The sequence below is a fragment of the Ursus americanus genome, chromosome 31, assembly GCF_024610735.1.
Source record: "Ursus americanus isolate L20-20 chromosome 31, mUrsAme1.1.p, whole genome shotgun sequence".
NCBI classification, from domain to species: Eukaryota; Metazoa; Chordata; class Mammalia; order Carnivora; family Ursidae; genus Ursus; species Ursus americanus.
This window is the reverse complement of record NC_142157.1, coordinates 29,541,822-29,561,672: the sequence shown is the minus strand read 5'-3', so window position 1 is coordinate 29,561,672 and position 19,851 is coordinate 29,541,822. Positions and strand designations below refer to the sequence as shown.

General features: G+C 40.9%; 1 pseudogene; it reads right to left on the bottom strand.

The window, feature by feature from the left end:
- Positions 1-14,324: 14,324 nt before the first annotated feature.
- Positions 14,325-14,504, bottom strand: LOC123802345 (U2 spliceosomal RNA; annotated as a pseudogene).
- Positions 14,505-19,851: the final 5,347 nt, after the last annotated feature.

The window sequence follows — 19,851 nt, the reverse complement described above, 5'->3', positions numbered from 1 at the left end:
TTACCCAGTTTATCAGCTAAAATCTCCTCTGAAGTATTGTGGGTTTCCTATGTATCAGATTATAGTCAAATACACTAGAGAAAAGCCAGAGTCACAAATCTCTTCAAGACAGGCCCTTCTCTACTTTGGTCAGTGAGTGGGAGGGGGTGAGATAAGACTCTTAACATTCTTGGATGCCCTTTTGTCCAGATAAGGGAATCTTTGAGGGGCTGACTTCTGTCAGTCTGAGGTCTTTATCAAAGAACTTCAGCTGCGTCCTTGGATTCGTCTTGGTCAAGCTGCACTGGCAGCCTTGTATTTGTTTGTTTCCTTAAAGCCACTTTTTACTGTGAAGACTTTTTGCTAACTGGAGAGGCCTTCCCATTTCCATCAAATTTTGATTAGAAAACTAAACAATTTCTCTTTGAGCTTATTTCTCTCTTGAGGTAACTTACACATAGTTAAAGGAAGACAACTGGCACCGTCAACATTTGTTCCTCGAATCTTCTCAGCCAAATCTACACGTTTTGGGGTGCTTGTTCCATCTTGTGAGTTCCTATGGGTAGCAGTTTCACTAATTTTTCTGCCCCTACTTAACTGGCTTCTGTTTTTTTCCACCCTCCAAAGCAGTTTCCTTACCACGTTTCCAGGCTCCACTGAACAGTCTCATTGCTGGTTTTCCAGGCTCTTTCTGCTCCCCGCTCCTAAAGATAAATACCATGTTTCGGGTTTTGTCACAGGAGCACATGGCCTGTACGTATCAGTTTCTGCATCGGTTGTTCATTATTGAATACCAACACTGCAGGACGACTGGCTTACAATGATGACTATTTAACTCACTCATGATTCTGTGAGGTAAGCTTTTGAAAAAGACCCAGCCTGGATGGCCTGACTGTCTCGCAATGCTCGAGGCATCAGTTAGGATGCTGTGTTATCTGCAGTCTGGCTGAGAGGGTTGGCTCTCTTTCTTCCCTTTGTCATCTGGAAGAGTCTTACTCATAGGGTGCTGGCTGTTGGTAGGGTTGCCTTGGTTCTTCAGTGTCTTCTTTCCTCCTGTGGTCTTTCATCACTGAGTAGTTGAATGTGAGATTCTTTACGTGATGGCTGGTTTCCAAGAAAACAAAAATGAAAGCTGCTTGTAAAGATGAGGCTAAAAAAGTCGTCATACAGAATCCTTTCTCCTGCACTCTGATGATGGGAGCAAGCATAGGGTTGGCCCAGATTCAAAAGAAGGGATACAGGCTAGGGTCTTGGTGGGAAGAAGAGGCATACAGGCAGTAGAGGCAGGGATTGCTGGTGGCTTCCATGGGCAATCTGCTGCATGTTGCTCTTTAAGTTAAACCTGAGAACAGACCATTGTTATCACTACTCATTATACATACATGTCACATGTGTGTATATGTGTCTGTCTATGCTCAAGTTTAATAGCACATGTGTCTATCATCCCCACACCTCCACACATAGTGCATGGTAAAATGTGAATAGTGTGTACGTTATAGTCCTGGATATCACTCCACACATGTGGCTAGTGGAAGAAATAGAATTTTAAAGTTTTATTTAATTTTTCTAAATTTAAATTTACATTTAAGGGGCACCTGGGTGGCTCAGTCAGTTAAACCTCCGCCTTCAGCTCAGATCATGGTCTCAGGGTCCTGGGATTGAGTCCCATATCAGGTTCCCTGCTCAGTGGGGAGTCTCTTCTCCCTCTCTCTCTAACCCGCCCCCTGCTCATGCTCTCATGCTCTCACTCTTTTTCTCTCTCAAATGAGTAATTAAAAAAAATCTTAAAAATCAATCAATCAATCAATCAATTTACATTTAAAACTTGCTGAATTTAGGTACTGGGACTTTTGAAAGTATATGGAATAACATGGATGATTCAACTGTTGCAATTGTAAATTTCATGACATCTGAACTCAGATCAAAAGTTTCCAATGAAAATTCAGCTTCCAAATTGAGTTGTGTTCTAAGTGACTGCTAAAAATTTGAAATGACCTCTGTGGCCTGCATTGTATTTCTGTATTTCTAAATGATCAAAAGGTGAGCATTTATGGTGGGGAGTGGTAGGATATTTAAATTCGGGGATGACTGTACAGTTAGAATAGAGGACAGCTCTTTAAGAAGGATAATGCATGGGAATGTTAAAGATTTTGTAAAGCTGAAACAAAAGTTTACATTTAGGAGAGGACTTGTTGGAGATACAAATTGTTTTGGAAACTATTTTATTGTAATGGAGTGTCTGGAAGCCATAAAAAAAGCTTGTACTTGACTATAAAATTTTTTTTGTTTTTTTCTCTTCTCTTTTACCAGCTGTTATAGGAAATATTTCCATTTAGAAGACATTGCATCAGTTAATTATTTTATATAAATGTGGGGGCAGAATGTTGATAGGATTTTCCAATATTTAGGTGTCCAAGGAAAACTTCAAAGTTTATCCCAAAAATAAAATATTAAAAGAAAGCTTTTGGTATAAAACTAGTCCTTTAAACCAAAGAAAACTTCACTTTAGCATCTGTTTTTGAGATTTTTCTAAGTAATTTTGGCCTTTATGGTTAATTACATTTTCCTTATCTTTGGGCTCTATATTATTTTAAAAATATATTACAATAACTCCAAATACCAAACCCCTAGGATGAAAATAAATTATTCTAAGACAGTGCCCCCACATAACATGAGTGATCCATCACTTTTTGGTAACCGATACAGAAAAGCATTACTAAACATTTGTTATAATGTAGTTTTTTAAAAATGAATCTATTGTTTCATAGAATTCTCATTGGCCCCCAGGATTGGATCAGAGATTAGTAGAATTATTACCCTCAAGCCTGAGAATAGCGTCACAGGTAGAAAAAGATCATACATAGCCTCAATACATTTCCCATAGACCCCAGGTGGCAGAGAGTTTCAATTTTTTTTCAAGCTTTTATTTATTTATTTTAGATAGATAGTGGGGGAGGAGCAGAGAGAGAGGGACAAGCAGACTCCGTGCTGAGTGCAGAGCCCTACATGGGGCTTGATCCCACAATCCTGGGATCCTGAGATCATGACCTGAGCAAAAATCAAATGTCGGACAGTCAACCAACTGAGCCACCCAGGTGCTCTGGCAGAGAGTTTAAATTAAGTGGCCTAGGGCCCCACGGAGTCTCAGAGTCAGCAGCAAGCGGAGAGAATTCTCGACTCCAAGGCAATGCAGACGCCTGCTTGAATACATAAATATTCCAAACCTTCTTGTTAGAGTGTTGGTGGTTTTTTTGTAGTCCAGTCTAACTCTTTCTGTCCTGGAGAGTTGTGTCTTTTAATCACTATCTCCTGGGATCATTTTGAGAAGCACCGGTCTAAGGTAATCATGATAACTTCATTCTCCCCGACCGTGATGGGTGTAGGATGCACACAGGACACGATTCTGTGAGCTGAGACATTTTCCTCATTGTGTAATCTAGCTGAGCCAGGTTTTCTGTTAACTGCAGCCAAAAGCATGATAATTGTTATACATGACCAAGGGAGGATCTCTTAGGCTGTTCAGTCTTCAGTGTAATTTTAGGGCAGTCATTGCCTCTCTCAAGAGCATTCATATTTTAGATCCTCTACTGAAGACTGAAATGCATGTGTTCGCATTTGAATTTGAAGCATCAGGATAGAAATGGGAGGCTTACACTACTGTGATTATATGTGTACTTGTCTGTGGGAGTGTGGGAGTCACCTACCGTGGCTTGTAGGTGGCCATTTGGGCAATGACAGAGCCTTACCTTAGACTAAGCGTTTTCAAGGATGAATCCTACATTTAGGGCTCAATCAGAAGCTTATATTCCCAATGCACAAAACTTCTTATAATGTTTCATATTGAAAATGAAAAATATCTAGTTGTTTGAAAAATCATTTCCCCTGTTATTTTGGCAGAAAGAGAACAGAATAGAAAGCACGATGAAGTTTAATACTTTTCTGGGAAGAAAGCATTTTGAGAACTATCTTTGTATCTCATGGGAATCAAACTGGGTGCCCCATAATACTGATCCTAGGCAGACTGAGAGGGACCACCCACTGATGGAAGAGAAACATGACCCCCCACGGGAGTAAAGATGGATGAGCAAGACAAGACTGGTGGCAAATGGTGTGTTTCCCTCAGCCTCAGGCATGGGAGGGAGAACACTTAGAAGTGCTTGACTCCCCTGAGGTCTGTGACAGAACAACGTAATTTATAAAATAATTAGGCATACGTTTTGGCTGGTATTAGGGGGTATATAAGTCTGTTGACTGTCAAAAAAGGAACTTTTTTTCATTAGTTAACTAAAGATAATCTGATTCTCTAGGCAGTGCATGGGCATACGTACACCCAGAGGGCGTGCCAGTGTTTCCTACTCTGGGTGTGGAGCACAGGTGGGTCCTCAGTCCAAGCAGTCTGAACAAAAAAGTCCCTACAAAAGGGACGGGTTGACCTGCAGTTGCTCACAGAACATGACACTCAATGGTCAATTGGGGGCTTCCTTTGTGAGCACATCATCCCTTTCCCTAACTTCAGTCCAACCCTTGGGTACTCTAAAGACTTGATCCAAATTGTCCGGGAGAGATTTAGAGCTCTGTAACCACCCTTAAAGGATGGGATAGCCTTGAGAGCACTTGCAGATGACCTCAAATATTTTCATTTCATTTTCTCCCCTTAATACTTTTATCAACTGCTTTGCAGCAGTATTGAAAGTCTGTTCTACCCTTTGCTCCAAGACCATGGTTATGGCCCCTGGGAAGTTCAGGGCAGCACACCAGGGGGTTGCAAAGCTTTAGGGATAGACAGGCTAGAGTCCCTGGAGCTTTCAATTTTCTCCAAACTTTGTCTAAAAATATCTTTAAGATGAACACAGATATTTTATGGAACAACATATACATTGTATATGAACTTTTAGGATAAAATGTGATACTTCTAAGATATAGCTTGACTTCAGGTGGCTGAAGTGCTTTCATCTCTGTGAATAAGGGCTCATTCTTCTCTGCTATTAAAAGTAAGAAGCATTGGAAATACTGGTTTGGAAAGCTGCATTCCATAAGCTAAGCCTAGCCATAGGTGGGCCTGTCTGGGTTTGTTCCTATAAAGCACTTATGTACCCAGGACTCTTAGAAGTTAAAGCTATTTGCCCTTATTAAACTTTCTGATACTTACATTTTCTTGACTCTTTCATTTGTGCTCTGTTATCTTTTTATAAAATAGTCTTTGGGAGGACCTGGGAGGCTTAGTCAGTTAAACCTCTGACTTTGGCTCAGGTCATGATCTTGGGGTCCTGGGATGGAGCCCTGTGCTGGGCTCTGCACTCAGGGGAGAGTCTGCTTCTCCCTCTGCCCCTCCCCCCGCTCATGCTCTCTCTCTCCCCCAAATATATAAATAAAATCCTAAAAATAAATATTCTTTGGATTTGTCTATATTACGTTCTGTCATTGTCACTCTTCCTAGACCTGTAACCAGTCTGATCTGTATCCTTGTGTTCACCACATCACCACCACCTCCGAAATCATCCACAACCTAAGTTGTGACCCTGAAGCAATCTTTTTTCTTTTCTCAGCACTGTGCTGTGTGCTTGACCTTCTGTATCTCATTTAATACTGATAACCAGCTTCTGAAGCAGGTCCTAGGACACATTTTAGGGAACAGAGCTTTGGTAAACAAATATGCTGAACCCAAGTGTTTCCAAAGTGGATGCTGTGCCTGCTGATCTCGAATGGTTGGAGGGGAGCTGCGAGGAAGGGTGGAAAAGAGAACTGGTTAGTTTATTTACTGTGATGAAGAAAAAGAAACACGTCAAGTTGATTGACATTCTATAAATTCAACAAACTAATTGAATTTATCACTTTTAACAAGATGTCTGACATGCGAAGAAACTTGACAAGGTGAAGTTGACTGATTTTCGCCATGATGGTAAATCTAAAAGATGCTTGTATACAAAGTGCAAATGTCAAGGGAAAGTTACTACTGGGCTCTTTTGTTCAGTAAAAATTCCATACCGTATGACTTCATGGTGATTTCAGAATAAGTTATCTTGTGCTAAGTCAGCCAAATACAGTATTAGAGAAATCTGAGTCATGTGAACATCCAAACATTTGAACAACATAACAAGTTTCAGCTTCCACTGCTCAGGAATAATAGTAACACAAGGCACATTTGGACATTTTCTAAGCAATTTAGGAAGAAAAACAATTGTTTATAACAGATATTTTTCAATATTCTAGATATTTTGTATTAATTTCTAGATCTGAATGTCTAGATTCTATAGTGATATGGACTAATGGAATTGGCCCCAATGTCGTCAAATCAAAAATTAATAAAGTATTTCTTAAGATACTCATGGGTGCTATGCACTCTAAGGGGTAGAAGTGGTACAAGTCATCATCCTTCCTTCCCCAGATTATGTAAATTAGTTCAGGGTACGTGTGTGTGTGTGTGTCCCCGAAAGGGTATAACTCTAAATTCGGGAAGTGCGAATCGCATTCCCAAGCCTCAGTTGGTTGGTGGAAGGAACAGTAATTTGTATCTATGGGATGCTGACAGGTAGACTGTTCCTACTCAGAGGCTTAGCTACATAATCGTGTGTTAAATTGTATAATGGGTTCACTAGATTCATTGAAAAGAATCCAATATCATCATAAGTTCCATGTGATTTCACATAATAATAATGTTGATGGTGATAAGAGTGAAGGAGCTGTGTTTTTGTTTTAGTTTTTGTTTTGAGGCTTGCAAAACACACCAGGGATATTTCTAAGTATTGTGCACGCACTGGGTCATTTACTCCTCCCCCAAATCCTCTTTGACTCACAAGACAGAGAGAGTTTTAGGAACTTGTCACAGAGATAATAACTCAAGTCCATTCTCTAGTTCATCTCTATTCAGATTGGATTATTTTCATGGTTTCATGAAAAGTCCTCAAACCTGCAAAAAAAATTTTTTTTAAATTAAAAAAATCAACTCTATATCCAGGCATTTTTCATGGTTAGATAAGGAAAACTTTTAATAAATTCCTTTTGGTAGGCCCAGCCTGGGAAGTATTCTATTATATGGTGAAAAAATTTGAAATTGATTGAAAGTACATATGATTCATAGACAATTTTAAATATGCTGTGTGAAATATCCCAGATTAATTGTAGTGTCTTTTAGGAATAATGATGATAACAATAACAAAATTATGGAGATCCCCCCCCTCATGCTTTTCTTCCAACTTTGCTAACGTTCCTGTAATTTCTGCTCTATGGAAATACAAATAAATCCACCACTGATTTCCACTGGGGCTTCTCTCTGTTCACTTCCCCCATCCCAGAGCAAGAGACTAATTTTGACTCTGGCTCCTTTATCTGACCCCGGTGATAAAGTAAACAGTGGAAAAAGTTTTTAAATATAATGAAATCCTGTTCCAATGCAAGAGAGCCCATGTGCTTTAAGAAGAAAAGCCGGCTCTTTAACTCTAAAGTTTGGATTGCAAAGGAACAATTTTACAGTAGTATCATATTGAATAACAGGCAATAAGCCTAATTGAATTACAGTCATTATGGGTTGAAAGAGGAACAGTGAGTAACTTGTTTTACCAAATGCTATGCAATTTACTCTGTGTCTATTTAGACTTGATGTATAGACCCAGGTCAATTACTATGATTCTTTAGTGGTTCATGGCGTCCTCCCTGAGGAAAGGGTTTGCTCTGCAAATGGGCCTGTTCTGGTGGAGCAGCTACTGAACCGGTCTCTGGTAACATATGTTACTACTAAATAGTTATCTTCACCAATAGCCAACCAAATGACGTGTGAAACAGGTATATGTTCACTGTGAACATTTCTCTTGATCAGGGGTTTTGCAGAAGAGTAGAAACATATTTCACGGCATGCTCCTTTATTTTGATAGGGACGCATGAAGTGAAATGGGAAGAATAAACGAGACCCCTGGGTATGTGAGCACCTTTCATTCCAAAATTAAAAAAAATAATAATAGTCATTTATGAAATCTAGCTAAGTAGAAGGCTCCAAAAGAGGATGAAGTCAGAGAATTTTACAGACTGCGATGCAAACGTACCAAAGAAAAACACTGAAAAAGAACAGCTCCACAGCATCTTTAAACAACAGACAGTTTAGACATTCTGTTAAAGAAGAATAATTGGTGATGGAAATAGCCAAACAGCTGATCGACATACAAAACTCTAACTAGTTTTTTTTTTTATTTTTTACAGTAAATCAGATATCGCTTTGATTGGTTTTTATTTATTTCCTTATTTCCTTATTTGCATTTTTCTCGATTGTGTCGGCATCAGTCAGTTTTTCTAAACTAGCATGGCTAGCCTTCAAGGGACTGCGCTGTCGGCTTACGTCTCATCTGTAAGTCAGTGGGGAGGACCGCACCAGGAGCACTCGCTCCCAAAGAAGCAGTGTGGTACGCACGCAGCTCTCCAGTGTGGCCCGCAGGAGTTTCGGATGTGATGTGATGTGCTGAACTAGAAATGGAAATTCAGCAATGCTGAGTTTCACCACAATCACTCATTTTGATCTGGCTTCAGCTGTGAATTCTTCTGATGCCGGGTTCTAGATTGTTTGGAGTCCTTGCTAGGCGTTTCTGCACCCACAGCTAGAATCACCGGAACCTTGGCTGAACGGAGCCGGAGATTAGATGCGGAGCAGTGCCTGGACACCTTGGAAGCCGGAGAAGCTGAAGAGGGGACGGTGACTGAATGCACAAGTCGTGGTTGGGCAAGGAGGCCACAGCTCAGCGCTGAGGCTGAGCCATCCCCGAGCCCGAGGAGAAGGGACAATGGGCATCCCCTCTATGCCTTTGTCAAAATCCCCGCTCATAATTGGAACCAAGTAGAAACAGTAACACAAACTCTACAGTAAAGCATCATGACTACGTAAAACGCCCTGTGCTGTCTATCTCTCTGCCATGTGTCACCTTTTATAATCCCACCGCTAGGAACGGTGTGGCCTCTGACTGTGTGCCCAGGGCCAACTGCGAATGATTGTTCCCTTCACACGGGAATGCAGGAGAACAAAGCAAACCACCATGTGTCTTCATTCTAAGATGTGATACTTTGTTCGTCGGGGATTGCTTGCATTCATTTTTATGTTTTAATATACTGCATTTAAATATTGCTAATCTTGATTACTGACAATTTGGGGCATCCTTTTAAATGGATTAGGACTGGCTCCCCTGGTCCTAATCCTGGCCTTGCCACCATTTATGTGGGGGGAGGGGTCCCAGGTCAGAGAGAGTCTACATTTGGAAATGTTCTGAGATCTTCAGTATCAATCACATTAAAAAAAATGAGGAGGAAGAAGTAGAGGAAGGAAAGGAGGAGGATGAGCGGGAAAGGAAGGGTCCGCTTTTCCAAGGGTCATATGACTTTAAAACTCACTGGAATCAAGTGGAGAGTTCAGTTAAACAATTCAGAGATGTAACCGAATCCCTCCAAGATGGTTGGCAGGGCAGGATCTAAATCAGTGCTTTGAGGTGTCTTTAATGTAATTCATTTCTAAACCGAAATTATGCCCTGAGGAAAGGTAGCACAAAGTAGAATTAGACATGACCAAAAGCCTTGGCTATGCCTTTTGACTGTGACCTGGAAATGTCAGTCCCCACAGCCTGAGCTGTTTAAAACTCACGGTGAGAAATCAGAACAAGTAGATATTTGCCACATCCAATCATGCCCGTGCAGATGGAGCCATAGGGACAAAAAAGAAACAATGTGGTTAAAAAAAAAAAAAAAAGGCTAGGTTTCTCATAATCAGCAAAAGGTACTTACTAAGTTCCAATTTGCACAGTGCGAGATTTTAAGTGTTTTAGCAAATTAAGTGGTAGGCAGTCTCTCCTGGTGAAGGCAGTGACAGGCACCTGTCCGACCAGACATAACATCTTAGCAATTAGTTTAAAAGCAAACAACTGACCAAAAGCTTAATGCATGTGGAGTGAAAGAAGCAAAAATTGTATATACGACCTCAGTGAAGTGACTCCAAGTCTTGGATTTTTTGGGAAGAGTCCGATTTTCAAATTTTATGTTCCATTGTCTCCAGGCTTGCCTCAGTCAGACCAAGTGGGGATATCTATAGGCCCCAAATAATGTCATATTGGCAAGGGTAGCGTTACCTACGTGCCTATTTTGAGGCATCCTAGGAAGGGACACTTTGCTTCCCAAAATATCTTCCCACATTCTCCATCTGTGAAAGGTCCAAGTGGCTATACTTCCATATCAGGACTATTGGAAGGATTTTAATTTATGCCTCATGGTGATGGACAGTCACTGTTCACCAACTCTCCTTTTCTAGAGGCCACATGTTTCCAGACCAAGATCCGGAAACCAACTTAGTCTTGGAGAGAAATGAAGTGCCAAAGAAAGTGAGCATGGAAAAAAAAAAAAAAAACACTTCAAACAACTCTGGTGTCATCAAAATCCCCTAAGCTGGAGCTGAGCGGAAAAGCTGAGCAGTCCTCCAAGAGGGCCTGTCCCCTAAAGGTCACTTCATATGTGGCCAAGTCGGACAATGGATAAGAAAGAAGCCCCAGAGGGGGCTGGGATGCAGCAAGGGCTAGAGCTGATGGCACTTTCCGGGCCCTCCTGGATCTTCCAGCAGCTCAGCAGATGTGCCATGGATCACGGCGGCTCTCTGTCCTCTGGTCTTCCTCCTTCCTAGTGGGAGTGTCCATTGGGGTTCTCCCGTCATCATTTCACTGTGGCTTTTAGGGTGTGAGTATGTGGGGGAAATGTGGGGGGAAAAACAGTTCCATTCATACGATAGGAGTCAAAAAGACTCCTATCTAATTTTGATGAAGATGCCACTGAGCACTTTGAGTCACGTGCAGCGATGGGCCAGGATGTGGGGTTATCTACCGTGGGGACATGGGTGTGTTTTCTGTGTAGGAAGAAGGGAGCCAAGGGTACCCAAAGAAGCCACGATCATTTTTGCTCAGCCAAAAAGCCACAAGCTGCCCACATTTCATAAATTCCCTGGTCATTCGTTGAGGCACCTGACTTGTACTGGCCAATACACTGGGAGAGGAAGAAAGGACTCTGGGGCGAGAAAGAGCCCATGTGACTCCTTCACTTCTCTCTCTCCCTGCCCCTGACCTTGGATGCTCGGTGATGGTCCAGATCATGCGGCTACACGGCACACGCCTTTACACGAGTGAGAAACAACTCTGAAATTCTTTAGCAAGGACGCATTCTTTCATTTGGAGAGTAGAGATAGGTTTGGAAGACAAATACTCCTCTGAGAGGGAATGCAAGTTGTCCTATCAGAAACAAAGGCAGATTATTTCTTGATATCGGGTTTTGTTCCTGGAAGGGCAGTAGATATTTTTAAATGAGCAGAAAAAAGCGGAGGGAACACTAGAGAAGAAAAAAAAAAAAAAAGGAACTAAATGTGTTGATGAGGAATTAGGACACATTTTGCCCATTTAACTTAGCTTGGGACTGGCCTAGAACGTGGGAGTGAAGGGGGAAAATGTCACATTTGGAGTTTTTATTGGAAAGGGGAACAGCTCTAGTATGTAACACAAGTGTCCTAAATCTAAATGGGTTATTTAAAAAAGGAGGATCTCAAATAGCTTTGTAAATTGGGCCCCGTAGTGAAGGTCACAATGTTTGCTCGACTCATTCTTTCATCCTGTATTCAACACACAGAGGAAGCCTCGAACACTTTACAGAAAAAACAAACAAAAGAAATAAACCTTACTCCAAAATTAAAATAATTCAGGTGTAGGTAGGAAGGTGAAAATTTACCTCACTCAGAGAACAGTGCTTCAGTTTCATAGGTCTGTAAAAACAGACTTGACAAATGTATAACTTTTGAATCACTTAGGATCCGTGCAGTTATTTTAGTATTATGTGTAATGAAAGTTTAGTTGTATAAAATTGAATATAGTATAATGTTAAGATATTTTACCAGGATTAAGCTAATCCTTCTCTAACACAAGGAAAAATAGTTGCCAATAAACTCTCTATTTTTAACAGCCACTTGAGAGAGACAAGATGAGACTTATAAAAATCCCTTTCAAGAAGTTTTCCAGTACAATAACAGTTTACACCCAACACATACATAAATACATTTCAAAAACTTCGCCTCTGCCAAGTTACAAAGTCTGACTTGTCAGACTTAACATCATGTTTTCAAAGCACGTTTGAAATGAAGCTTGTCATACATCAGCCTTCAGTGAATCTAGAAAGGACTGTCCTTTTTTTAGAAACTTAATGGGCTGCATTCCCTTTGAGTTTTTCAAAGAATTATTTTAGTATCGAAATTCTACACATGGAATGAGAAGCAGTGGATTTTGTTGCATTTTTTGGAATATACTATTTTTACTCGTTTCCCATGTGCAATGGGCCTTCCCCTCGCCTTTATAATGTTCGTATCAGAACACAGAGATAAAACCACTAGAGAGAAAATGCTTTGACTCTGAGCCCTTCAATATGCACTTTCTATATTTTAGTGTCGAGCTGGGTCATGATTTGGCATAGCCACGGCTGGAGAATCTGATCTTGGATTTCAAGATTTGCTTGTGGGAAGGAAAATGTAAATAAATGGTGAGGGTAAAGAAGCAGAGACGAAGCAACTCTTTAAGAGCTGGCCTGCGAGCAAGGATTCATTTGAAAGATCTATCTATCCAAAAACAGGTTAAGTTGTATTCTCCGCATGTTTGTTTTGCTGACATATTATGAAATTTAGAAAGGTGGGCTCTGGGATCAGAATGCCTGGGATCACATCCCAGCACGTTAATTTAGGATAGTACGATCTGGGGGTGTGTGTCCAAATCTCCCCGATCCCATTTCTTAATGTTATTTTTATAATCTCCTAAACATTTCCTGTACAGAACTTACCACTATTTGTCATTATATTCTAGCTGTGATTATTCAATTGCTGCTTATCCTTCGAATTACCGTGAAAGCTAATGAATGTGAGTCCTGTCTGTTCAGCTTGCCATCATTCCATCGGACTCTTGCCCCATGTCAGCGTTTTGTTGGCACTCGGTAGAAGCTAGTTAAATAAATGAATGAGCGAATGGCTGAATGAGATTTTCTGATAGACCCATCTTGACAGTAGGGGCATACCTCGTAACAGGGTGATCTTCCTAGACAGCCTTGGGCTGACCAAGTGAGCTTTTTTAAATACAGTCTTTCCTGAAATTAAATCCTAACTTTCCTTTGCTGAAGAGCTTGTTCTGTTTGAATGGACATTGCTGACGTTTGCTTGTGTGGTTCCTTCTCCTCTGGTTCAGGAGCTGGGTGCCACCTTTCTGCCTACACATTCTCCCCACAGGTGAGTTAATGGATGCACTCCATTTCCCATCGAATCTTGCTGGCTTGGAATTCATTTTATCTTTTAAAATACTTTGAGTATTTTAATGGGATTCATTAGCTATTTTCCTTTTTTTTTTTTTTTTGTGAGAGAGAGAGAGCACGTGTGTGTGCATCGGGGAGGGGCAGACAGAGAGGGAGAGAGAGAATCCTCAAGCAGACTCCCCACTAAGCATGGAACCCAACGTGGGGCTTGATTCCAGGACCCTGAGATCATGACCTGAGCAGAAACCAAGAGTCGGACCCTTAACCGATTAAACCACCACCCAGGTGCCCTTGATTCATTAACTTTTAATTTTCAAGTTTCTCAAATGCCAGTTCCCATTATGTAAGACGTAGAAATAGGTGTTTCAATGTATCTCTTGGGCAAACAATACTACTGTGTCTATATTAGACCACAGATCTACTTGTAGCAATAAATACATTACTTGAGTCTAACTGCATAAATAATGTAAGAGCTTTGTGAATGATGAGGAGGAATTAAAGGTAGATTCGTTTCACAAAAAGAGATACAATTGTATTTACTGGTCATATTTCTGATAAGATACGTGGCAAATTTCTAGATATCACCATCCTATACTAGATACTACGATAACTAACAGAAGGTTAAATTGAGACTGGTTGAAGTCTCTTAAACTAGCAACGAAAGGATGGCCTGACCAATATGTTTAACTGTTTTGTCCTCTGTCATCTGCTACCCAGTATCTACCTTCCAATTCTTTTTTCCTTTTTTTGGTGGTGGTTTTTTGAGGGGAGTGACACAGAGAATAGATGGAGGCATGTGGGGAGAGGTGGAGGTTGGGACTTTCCTGGGGTGGATGGAGTGTGGTGAGGCTGACCCTGACGGCCACACGCACACAAGTCAGCTGTCACACATGGAAGGTAGGCCTTAGGTGCTCAGGCCAGGGACTCCAGAGCCTGGCTTTCTGCCCGGCTCCTGCCGCAGGACCACAAGCAAACCACTGGACCTCCTCTGTGCAAAGGTCCATGGGATGACTTCAAAAGCCAGAATGAGCCTGCCATTTGCACCACTACTGTTGCCCCTGAGGGGGTGCACCGTTCCTGGAAGTACTGCAATACCAGGTCCGTGCACAGAGTAGAAAGAGCAGGGTCCTTTTCCATCTCCCTGTTCCAAAAAGCCATTTCATATATTGTCCTTGGATAGAGGATGCATCAGATATTAAACTCATAAGAACTTCATCTTAGCCAAAAGGCTGGGAAGTGATTATCTTAATCCCAAACTCAAACATGTCAATCTTAGATTATGCACGCTATGAAGTACGCAAGTATAAGCATGTTTCATTCTCTCAAGACCTCCTTGGACTGATAGATATTTCTGTATAGCCAACTTCTTCACCTTTACTGGTAAGCACATTAGGCAAATGAAATGATTAGAACTCCCTGCATTTTGGTTTATCTTCACAAGATATTTGCGACAGATGTGGCTTACGACTCCTTCACAATGCCTACATTAGCCAAATCGATCTCCACCCAAAGTTGTTAGGGATTGGGTTTTTAAGACAAATCAGTCTGAAATTGCAAAATGACTCTCTAGTGTTGAACATCTGTGAACTTTGTTTGGAAATTCTCTGTAGGAGATGAAGATGTTTCAATTTCAGTAAAAAAAAGAAGATATTGAGGGAGACTTCACTTTGATAGTTTCAAAGTGCTTCTTGAAAAATGATACTGTAAGTGTGATTTTGACTTTCTGACCCTCAAGCCTGGAGTTCTGCTCTTGTTTATGGTCAAGTAAGCTCCAACTGGATTAACCTTGTTGCCGATAACTATGAACTCTGGATAAAACATTAAAAAATCACTATGGGAGGGCACTGGAAGGAAGCCCAAAGCAGGCAGATGCAGGAGGCAAGCTGATCCTGGGAGAAGGGAACTGTGTGGTGTGAGTTTCCTTTTCCTACAGCTTTGAGACTGTTGGCAGTCCCCAGTCTGCATCGTGTTCAGCGGTTGCATCTCAGTGGAAAACCCACAGATATCCTGGCTTGAGGAATTGTTTGGGAGTCTGCAGCAACCGGAGCTGCTGGAAAATGAGAAGGTAAAGGGGAGAGCGAGATTTTCAGGTACAGCCTGATAGTCTGTTATCATAACTAACGGTTGACTCTCGTACAATTGGTCACAGTGAATATCCTTTGGGAAAATGTGCTACACCAAAATATTATAGAGATTATAAATCAGTATAATTCAATATCCACACTGATGATTGTCCAATAGCTACAATATACAGTATCTCATGTGCCAAGAGAAATGTAATCCTCTTGTCTCAAAATACAAAGGAACCATATACATTTAAGTTTATAGCAACAGATTTCTGATTCTGTAACTACAATTGATCTTTTTCCATTTGGCAGAGAAACAGCACCCACGTTTAAGGGTATGGTCTTGCCAATTTATTGACTGGTAAACCAGTGTTGCATTAGACTTTAAGGAGATCTTTCTTTAAATAATCCACCATTTTTTTTTCCTTGCATTTCTAACATCAACACACTGATGATCCTGGATGAGAAACTCTGAATTTCTTTTCTTTTTTTTTCTTAAAGATTTTATTTATTTATTCGACAGAGATAGAGACAGCCAGCGAGAGAGGGAACACAAGCAGGGGGAGTGGGAGAGAAAGAAGCAGGCTCATAGTGGAGGAGCCTGATGTGGGGCTCGATCCCACAACGCCGGGATCACGCCCTGAGCCGAAGGCAGACGCTTAACCGCTGTGCCACCCAGGCGCCCCGAGAAACTCTGATTTTCTATCATGATTTTCCTCATGGGTCTTGAATTTTTCATCCACTGACTGACTTGTCCAAAGAATTCATCCGATGGCACCCATCTCTCTAATTGAACTGCTACTCTGGTTCCTAACTTAATTTAATTACAGTTCTTTCGAAGCTTCTCTGTTTCTCACATCAATTTGGCATTTATGCCTTTAGTTAATATACAAGTCACCCTCCTCCATTTGGTGGCATCCACATGGAGTGGAGTCCAGGTTGAGTACATAATAGATACTTAACAATTGTTGAATGAATGAATGAATGAACAGATGCATAATTAAATTTCCTAGGGAAAAAAAACACCTCACGTTAAAGAGGCTAGCAAGGGCATTCTTTTCACTGGTCAGAGTTTTCTCTGCTAGATGCAGGCATTAGACTTAGCTTTAAGACACTCTTAAAAAGCCCTGGGGGAATTCCTTGCCTCCTTTTCTTTGGAATACCCTATTTTCGGCTTCAGGGAAACAACAAAACAGTCCTCCTCCCACCTTGCTGAGGGGGAGACAACAGGCTGAAGGTGCACAGACTGGAGTTTAAATTTTAGGTCTGCGGCTTGTCACCCATGGAACCTTCTGCCGGCGCCTGACCCCTGCTGAGTCAGCCTCCTAAGTCTCTGAAGAGAATGGGTTACTCTGGGGGGGAACGAAATGAGACAAAAATGAAACATTTCTAGTCAAATAATACCAGGGGTGCAGTAATAATCATAATGTCTCGCTGAGTTTCCCTATGGGGTAGGCACTTTATGCACATTATTTCAGATCGTGCCCACAGCTGGTAAGTACTATTATCTTCAGGTTCATTTTACAGAGGAAAACAAGGACTTACAGCGGGGTTATTTGCCAGCCAGATTTTGGTAATGGGTCTGCGTCCATCCCCACATTCCCATGCCTCCTCCTCACAAGGTAGTCAGGCGGTGGGAGTACTTACCACCAACATCACCACTGCAGTGTGTACGTATCTTATTTATGAAACTGTTTTAAAAGGTGACTATAATCAACTTCATAACATTTGGGAGACTGGGGATCGGGAAGTGTTTGAAGTTGGCCATTTACCCCGTTTGTCAAGATCTCTCTGGGAAGACGTGGCCTTCATGAAGTCGGCAAAGACTGCCTGTTCACAACACACGAATCTGAGGATTGTTTTGTTTTTCCCCAAAGTACTGTTTTTTAAACTGCCTGCTACCGCCATAATCTCAGAATTTATGCCTGTGTGTGTCATAAAGATGTTTAGAATCTGCTTAGATCAATGAAGATAAATGTTCCTGGGAGTAACCATATTCCGAACATGGCTTGTTTTAAAGATCTCAGCAAAAACAGCTCCCTCCCCTTACCAAAAAAAGAAAAAAAAAAAAAAAAAAAAAGCAAACAACCTACCCAAACCCAGTGTTAACTCTAGGACATGGAAACCTTAGGGGTTGGGTCCATCACAGTAATATTTGAGATCCTGGCTCCAGGATGTCTCGTTTTCTCTGATAGACTGGATGCCCCAATAAAGGGCTGCCCTTCCACTTCACCTCTGTTTGGCAAATGCATATAAAAAAGGATATCCTGAAAAGTGACATTTTTTAGAGACGTTACTCTTCATTGGCTTCAAGGATTGCTTGATAGAAGACAAGCTCGTGCCCTTTAACTCCACCTCCAGGCTCTGAGGCTGGATCCATCAATTTTCTCCTTCCATAAAGATGTCTTAGCTGTCTCTTGAACTAATTTATGTTTCTGTTCTTATTTGGCAATTTACTTTCCTGGTTTAACAACCCAAACAAACAATAACAGCATTTCTGGAAATTCTTCACTGTCCTTATTTTATACTATCTCTTAAAGTTTGCATCACAGATTCTATATATTTTGTGTTTCTTTATCAAATGATCCAACGCCTTCTTAATTTTTGAACGTGCTATGGTGGGAGCATTTCTTGTCATCATTAAAAGCTCAGTGAGATTGCGTTTTAGTGGTTTTGATGGGCTAGATGTGGAAATTGAAAATATTGAGATTAGGAAGGGAGACTTCTATAGCTTTGGATTTCTAAAAATACATACTTTGAGCTAAAAATCATTAAGGGGTCAAGATTGTGGTACTGTTTGCAAGTACAGAAAGAAATTCCAGACTGATTTCTAAGTGGTGGGTTTCTATTTTAATTATATTTGTGAGTACTTTCTCTTGACCCCTATTTATTAAATTTACAGTATGATTTATCTTCTTCTATGTAGGCTCAGTTAGGCCAGGGAGGTCAAATATATTATAAAAAAAACATTCTGAATTTGGATCTTGCACTTTGCATCTGACATGGTTGAAAATATGAAAAAATTAAGCAGTGTTTTTATAATTCTAGTTTTTCACCTCTGCAGCATGATTTCATTGTAGTATGGCTAAGCCTTAAAAGGTTGTTAAGAAGAGAGTGAATATTGTTGAACTATTGCAAACAGTAAAACGAATATACCCTCAGCTTCCCCTCTAAAGTATTTTATTTTATTTGGCTACAGAAGAATTATTTCAGATGTTGTTAGATTTAAAATGTTTACCACCATATCTTAAGGCTAAAAACTATGATGTATCAGGCTGTCTTTGTGGGTAAAAGGGTGTTTCTTCTTTTTTTTAATTTTTAAAAAAGATTTTATTTATTTATTTGAGAGAAAGAGAGAGAATGCATGAGCAGAGGGGAGAGGCAGAAGGAGGAGAGAGAGGCAGAAGGAGAGGAAGAAGCAGGCTCCCCACTGAGCAGAGAGCCTGAAATGGGACTCCATCCCAGGACCTTGAGATCATGACCTGAGCTGAAGGCAGACAATTCCCTGACTGAGCCACCCAGGGGCCCCACAGGGTGCTTCTTTATTTCTTCCCTCAGTTTGACTGAAGTTGAGAGGAAAGCCAGACTCCCAAGGCCGAAAGACATACAAAGCAATATAATGGGTCAGGTTTTCTAAAACAGTGGCTACCCAGTTTGGAATAACTAAGATTTGGAAACTTATCCCCTTATCCCCCATTTCTTGGGATCCACCATTTTCCCTCCTTGTCCTACTGAGTAACTTGGGAGCTGTCCATTTTTGGCTGCAGTTGACTGGTCTAGTGATGGACCTCTGACGTTAGCTAGGCCAACTTGAATCTTTCCTTTGGGTTTTCCCAACTGGTACCAATGAAAAGAATCCATTCTTTGCTAGTAGTAGTAGCTTGATGGCGTATAGTTCACAGGTGGTTAGTGGATAAGTTTTATGGTGGCCCCACAACCCTAGTTCCAGTGTTCATGTGCTCATATAATTCCCTCCCTTAAGTGTGAGCAGAGTCTGGGACTTGCTGCTAACCCATAGAATATGGTGACAATGATGGTTGGCATTCTTGGGATTATATTAATAATGGAAGAGTCCATCTCGGACTGCCTAGAGCGCTAGAAGTTGGCTACTCACAATGGTGCTAGTTTAGATAGAAATATTAGAATCTTTCCCTAGTTTAAACTGAAGTTTTGGTGTCAAGTATAGGCTAAATTTAAAACTAACCATATAAAAAGCATTGGCTGTACCATTTTGACTTAATTTAAGGTTATTTCATTTCATTAGTTTTGGTCAGGCAAGTGTGTAAGACTCATTCATGACCAGCTCCTGGCCCCTTCTCTTTCCTTTTTTTCAGATCAATTTTCTAAAATTTTTGTTTGAATATACTTCACCTCCATTATCAAAGTTATTGTGTCCTTGCCATTCAGTCAATACAACTAATGCTCTGGTTAAAAAATTCCTAACAGTCTTTGCCAGTCTCCTCATACACCGTGGATAACAGAAATATTGTGAAATACAAAGTCATCATATCAGCATAAACTA